Raw genomic sequence first — 7,204 nt, 5'->3', positions numbered from 1 at the left:
TTCTGGGCTCTCAGCATGGATCCACCACGCCGGTAAAGTCTGTGAGCCCGAGTTTAGGCCCTGGCGAGCCTAAGCCCGTAATAAAGCCCTTTGCTTTTGAAAAAAAAAAAAAAAGTTAGGGAAACTATATACATATAAATATGTATTATATTTGTAGGTACAGGTAATATCACAGAAAGAATATACAAAAATCTGATAAATTGTCTCTAGATGTGTAGCCTGGGAAATGGGGTAAGAAGGAATCTGTTCACTTCATTCCCTTATTTGCCTTTTGAACTATTTACCTTGTGAAAGTATTAACTAATCAAAACATTAAATTTGTTTTTAAAAGAGGGGAAGATATATATACTTTCTGCAGTACCTGGCATATGCTTAATAAATTATACATAGCATCTTTTTATACTGAGGTAAAATAATTATTTTTAAAGCTTTTTAATGATGGGAAGAAAATGTAAAACAATTGAAAGTATTTTATTCTGAATATACATAGTCTTATTAAACTGACTTAGATTATATGCACAAAATCTAGGGGCACCAAGATAGCTCAGTCTGTTAAGTGTCCAACTTCAGCTCAGGGCATGATCTCAGGGTTCACAACTTTAAGCCCCTCATCAGGCTCTGTGCTGACAGCTCAGAGTCTGGAGCCTGCTTCAGATTCTGTCTCCCTCTCTCCCTGCCCCTCCACTGCTAGCTCGCTCGCTCGCTCTCTCTCTCTCAAAAATAAACGTTTAAATAAATAAATACACAAACTCTAAACATCCTGATAATTATGGGTATTTAAAATTTGTTATAAAGTTGTCATAACAATCATTGAGATAAACAAGTACCTGAAGATAATGTCCAATTCAATTACACAGCAAATAGGTGAGCTACCTGATCAGGAGAGAAACCTTAGTCAAATTAGAAAATTTCATAGACAAATCAACATTAAACTTCTAAAAAATATCTGGGGCACCTGGGTGGTTCAGTTGATTAAGCCCCTGACTCTTGATTTCAGCTCAGGTTCTCGAGATCAAGCTCCAGGCTTTGTGCTGACAGTGCAAAGCCTGCTTGGGGTTCTGTCTTCCTCTCTCTCTGCCCCTCCCCTGCTCATTCTCTCTCTCTCTCTCTCTCTCTCTCTCTCAAAATAAATAAGTAAACATTAAAAATAGATAAGATTTTTTTAAGTGTTTCGTACTAACCAATGGTTTGAAATGGTTTTGCTATATGTCAATCAATTTTAAACTCACTGGGGCTTTTAGTCATGGGTTTGAGCCACACATTGAGGATAGAGATTAGAAATGAAGGAATGAAGGAATGAATGAAGAAATGAATAAACTTAAAAAAATAAAAGTAATTTTTGGGGCCCCTGGGTGGCTCAGTCTGTTAAGCTTTAGATTTTGGCTCAGGTTATAATCTCCCGGGTTCATGAGTTCCAGCCCCACATCCGGCTCTCTGCTGTCAGCAGGGAGCCGGCTTTGGATCCTCTGTCCCCTTGCTCTCTCTCTGTCTCTCTCTCTCAAATTCAAAAAAAAAATTTTTTTTTAAATTAAAAATAAAGTAAACTCTCAGGGGCTTTTAGCAACACATACTGACTTCCCCTCTCACAGGTCTGTAGACTGGATGCAGCTCTGCTAGGCCCTGACTGGACTCAGTTAGGCTTGACTCCAGGCTGCTGATTGGATGAAAGCCTGCTGCACATATTTCCTCATTCTCCTTGGACCAGTGGCTACCTGACATGTTCTTCTCATGGAGGGTTACTGGAGTCCAAGAGAGTAAGCAGAAACATAAGAAGCCTCTTGAGGTTTGGGGCCTGGAACTGGCACGCAGGTCACTTTGGCCCACATCTCACTGACCAAAACAAGTTATAATGCCAAACACGTCCTCAGCTGGGGTGAGGGGAGATGTCTTTGGCTTCCTCGAGTAGGAGACACTGAAAGACTTGAAAAGAAGCAGAGATACGTGACCCCAAAACAAGAGGAAAAAAAAAAGTCAATGGAAACAGATGACCCAGACATCGAATTCAAATAAAACATTAAAAAAAAATTTTTTATTGTATCCCAAAGTTCTGTTCAGCCTTCCTTTTTTTTTTTAACACTTATTTATTTTTGAGAGAGAGAGAGAATACGAGCGGAAGAGGGCCAGAGAGAGAGGGAGATACAGAATCTGAAGCAGGCTCCAGACTCTTAGCTGTCAGCACAGAGCCCGACAGTGGGGCTCGAACTCACAAACCTTGAGACAATGACCTGAGCTGAAGTTGGACACTTAATCAACAAAGCCACCCAGGTGCCCCAATAAAAGGATTTAAATACAGGTGTACCTTGTTTTATTGCACTTTATTGTGCTTCACAGGTTATCTTTTGTACAAATTGAAAGTTTGTGGCAATGCTGTGTTGAGCAACTTTGTAGACTGTTTTCCCAAAAGCATTTGCTCACATTGTGTCTCTGTGTCACATTTTGGTAATTCTTACAGCTATTTCAATCTTTTTCATTCTTATTATACTTGTGTCCTGTAATTATGACTCACTGGAAGGTCAGGTGATGGTTAGCATTTTTTAGCAATAAAATTATTTTTTAATTAAGGTATGTACATTTTTTTTTACACATCATGCTATTGCACACTTAATGGATTACAGTATGATGTAAACAGAACTTTTATATGCTCTGGGAAACCAAAAAATTCATTTGACTAACGTTATTGCAATATTTGCTTTATTATAGTTGTCTGGACCTGACCCCACAATATCTCCGAGGTATGCCTGTATAGCTATTATAAAGATGTAAAATAATTTTTGAGGTAAGAAACAAACAAAAGAAAAGAAAAGATAAAAAATTTTAACAGAGAAATGAATCTCTTAAAAAAGGAAATTACAGCAATAAAAGAAAAAAATGAAGTTAGAAACACCTTGATCTCCTCAGCAACATGCCAGCTCTAAAGTCAATCATTTTCTGAGAGGATTTGTTTCATTCTTTTTATGTTAACGAATATTTTACTTTTTGCTGAAACTCTGTGAATGTACCCTGTTTTGGACTCATGACCCTGCACACACATTTACCACCTAGAACATTTCAGAGAGTGCTCTATTACAAACAAACAAATAACATGTATTTATTTTAAAAATTGTTTTTATGTTTATAGAGTAATCCTGAAAACTCAGCTGCCCTATGATCCCGGAGGAGCCAGGATTTTCATATGCTCTGTTTACTCATTTCATTTTTTTAATGTTTTATTTATTTTTTGGGAGAGAGAGCGCAAGCAGGGGAGAGGCAGAGAGAGAGAGACAGAGGATCCGAAGCCGGCTCTGCGCTGCCAAGCTGACAGCACAGAGCCCGATGTGGGGCTCAAACTCAAGAATGTCGAGATCATGACCTGAGCTGAAGTCAGATGCTCATCCTTCTGAGCCACCCAGGTGCCCCTCAATTCATTTTCAATGAAAGAAAACTTCTGATTGTAAAACATTTTACATGGTTTTATTGTTACCATCCTTGAAATATTTTTACTCTCCCTGCAACAAATCAAAGGCCTCAACAACCAAAGCCTTTTCTAAGAACATCTACATCCAGGGGCACCTGGCTGGCTCAGTCAGTGAGGTGTGTGACTCTTGATCTCATGTGTGAGTTCAGGACTCATGCTGGGTGTAGAGATTACTCAAAATAAAATCTTAAAAAAAAAAAAAAGAACATCTGCTTCTAAACCAGAATTGTAACACTATGTCTCAGATAATATACTTGATATGCCAAAAGAATTCTCATTGTTTTGAAATGAATAGTACTATTTAAAGAAATTGAATATTATATCATTTAAGTAAGTCACTTTTAAAAGGCATTATTTGTAATTTTACAGAATTTAGTATTTTAGAGAATGTGACATATAACTTTATAATTTTCAAACAAAATATGTAACTGAGTGATTTTAGACTTACGAAACCATTTTACTATTCATAAATATTACCACAATATTTAAAAGAACTCAAGAACTTGGAAAGGCTTTATTAATAAGATCAAGTACTTAAAGTGCTTGAAAGAAAATGGAATGTATTGAGTTTACAAATGCAGTTTAAAAGTTTAAAGAAATGCAGCTAACCATGTTGGAAGTAGATTTAGTTGTCTGATGAAAATTTATTTACTCAAGTGGAGTCGATTGAATATTAATCATGCAATTTGTAACATTTTCTAGGTGTATAAAGAAAATAATTAAATTTGTTATTTTAAATTAAAGATATAAAGAATACCAAGTTGCTTCAACTGCCATCTTAATATATTGAATATTAATTTTTAAAACTTTAATACTGATGAAAATTGTCTCCTATATACAGAGCAACCCTCGGACAGTTAAAAATTCTCTTTAATAAAGCTCTGTGTTGAACTAGGTTAGGTAATAAAACTTAAAACTGTCTCTGGGCTATTTGAAATGAATATATCATTCTTTTGTTTAAATAGCACAATAATGAGGCTGTTAGAAATCTTGGAATACATTCTTGACAGCCTGACCTTCTTCATGTTGCCAAAGAATTTAGAGGCCAAGCAGTATGGTGTAGGTTTCTATTTCCTCTATTCTGCAGCCAGAGCCACCATTCTAAACATCTGCTGCAAAGACTTAAACCCTATCAAGCTGCCCATTGTCCTCAGGTTCAAGTCCCTAATCTTCTGGCGCTTGTTTATCCCTGAGCCTCTGGAAGCCAGTCTGCCCTGGTTCTCTATATTCCAGCCACTAAAGCAAGGCACAAGCCTCGTCTCTTCTCAGGGCTCTAGCAACGCCCTCCTCTGCTTGGATAGCTCCCCTCAGTATTCTCTAGCCCCAGTGTGCCTGGCTACTGTGACTTTCCCAAAGCGGCCTTCTCTGACCTCCAGACTAAGTCAAGCACTCCTGGCTGCGGGTCTTTGAGAAAGCTCAACAGAAACCATCTATTTGTCATAAGGTTGTTCAGGGAAACTTAGCCAATCCCCTCTAAAATATGTTCTGTTTGTTTATTGTGTTTAACTATTATACACGATGATTCAATTAACACCGTTGTATATTATTAATATACTCCAGCAGATGCTCTGGGTGCCCTGAAAGTGTTCCCTTGGCTCTCCCTGTTTCCTTATACTTGGGGCTCTCTTTCTACTTCAAGCACCTGTGAGTCCTCCACCTGAGGATTTCTCAGTGGGAGGAGAAAGTATGGCCCATGCATGGGCAGGGCATTAACAACCCAGCAGCCCACCATCTAATGATGGGAATTTTTGGGAAATGACCTCAACTTATTGGGTTAGATACCTCTGAGGCAAATTCTGTACAGTCCCCCTGAGGATGACTGAGCCCCAGATGCCCACACTAGTCATCTGTTAACTAATCTTGCACCCCGTGTGCTGTCCATCCCTTTCCTCTCACCTCCCTATGCCCACACCAGTGATTCTGGGGTCACTGCCCAAAGAAACCACCTACACTGTGAAATCCTTGTCTCAGGGACCATTTCAGGATGAACCTAACCTAAAGTATTATCATATATTTGCTTGCTTAGATTCACTTGATGATTACTAAAGTAACTGACTCAAGGGGTAGGCCCCTGGCTCAAGGGTGAGCATTTAAATTTTTGATCTATGATGCTCAATGGATCTCCAAAAGAGTTGGTGTAAGTAATTCCTATATAACAAGAACCATTTAAAATTTTTAATATTTTTAACATATATCCTATTTTATTTCTATAGAATTTGAGACACATTTATAGCAGGGAGCAACTGTTTGCTAAATTATTTACTAGGATCTTTTAGTAGCTTATTAGGAGAACAGAGGCTTTGGAGTCAGGTAAACCCACGTTGGAGTCCCAGATCTGCTTATTAGCTTACTTGTTAATCTCACTTGTTAACTATGCGACCTTGACAAGTTATTCACATCTCTTAGCATTATTTTCTTTACGTCTAAAGTAGGGGTACCCAGGTGGCTCAGTTGGTTAATCTGACTCTCAATTTTATGAGTTCAATCCCTGCATTAGGCTCTGTGCTGACAGTGTGGAGCCTGCTTGGGATTCTCTCTCTCCCTCTCTTTCTGCTCTTCCCCTATTCATTCATTCTCTCTCTCTCTCTCTCTCTCTCTCTCTCTCTCTCTCACTCTCTCTCTCTCTCTCTCTCAAAATAAATAAATAAACTTAAAAAAACAGGCAAAAACTTAAAAAAATAATAATACCAAGTTCGCAGAATTAAATGAGATGATATCATTTTAAAACAACAATTGAGTACAGTGCCTATGAGTAGTAAGAGTCCAATAAAGAGTAATTATTATCATTACTAGAAAGAAAGAATAATGACCTATTCATACTTATGTCTTATGGCACCAAGCACAGTACATGGCACCTAGAAAATGCTCAAATGTTTATTGGATTGAATTACCTAATCTACACGGCTGTTATGGAGATAAAGTGCAAAAATGTGTATAAAAATGTTTTGAAAACTAAAAAACACTTTAGGAATGCGGTGCCACTTGTCGCCTACCTAACCCTTGACTAGTCACAGCCTCTTTTTTTTTTTTCAGAGAATAGTTGGCTAAGTGCGTGTCACTCTTCCTGATATTCTCAAAATCAATAGTTCGAGGCATTTTTAGACTTCGCTCTGTGTGAAACTGCCATTTCCACACCGCTCTTGCTTCCAGCTGCCTCGCTAATCTGTCGGAAGCAACTGCTTCAGTGTGGACTCCTGCCAGTCATCCTGCATCAGACTCCACTCAGCCTGATGGTTTTGTGCCACATGCAGTCAGATTGGGGGCAGAAGTACAGAGATTTCAAAACAAAGCAATACCAAACCCAAAGAACTATAGATATTTGATCCAGAATTTTTGAGACAGTTCAAATTTTAAATATCCAAATATTTTGTGAATTGTTATATTTCTTTTTCGTATAAATTTATTATTAATTTATTCCTTACTTCCTTAGCTTTTTGTTGAATACCTATTATGAGATAAGCAAGTTACAATACTGAACAAGACAGATAGGATCTTTGCCTTCATGGAGCTTAGAACCTTGTAATTACATGGTAATTACACTAGATAGGGTTTAATTTCTATGCTTTTATACAGCTTTTTATATTAGGAAGTTTACAAATTGGAAAAAAAGTTTTTAAAGCTTGCGTCTACATTTTTCATTAAAAAAATATGGTCACTTTAGGGGTGCTTGAGTGGCTCATTTGGTAAAGCGTCCAACTTCACCTCAGGTCATGATCTTGCAGTCTGTGAGTTCAAGCCCTCCATCGGGCT

At 37.8% G+C, this 7,204-nt stretch overlaps 1 long non-coding RNA gene across 1 annotated transcript; it reads left to right on the top strand.

The window, feature by feature from the left end:
* LOC115306272 lies at positions 1–6,752 on the top strand. Its single transcript, XR_003915285.1, has 3 exons — positions 1–32; positions 2,701–2,732; positions 6,488–6,752. It is a non-coding gene; the product is annotated as an uncharacterized LOC115306272 (long non-coding RNA).
* The last annotated feature ends 452 nt before the right edge of the window (positions 6,753–7,204 follow it).

The sequence above is a fragment of the Suricata suricatta genome, chromosome 11, assembly GCF_006229205.1.
Source record: "Suricata suricatta isolate VVHF042 chromosome 11, meerkat_22Aug2017_6uvM2_HiC, whole genome shotgun sequence".
Classification (NCBI taxonomy): Eukaryota; Metazoa; Chordata; class Mammalia; order Carnivora; family Herpestidae; genus Suricata; species Suricata suricatta.
The sequence above is the reverse complement of the archived record's forward strand: the minus strand, read 5'-3'. Positions and strand labels throughout refer to the sequence as shown.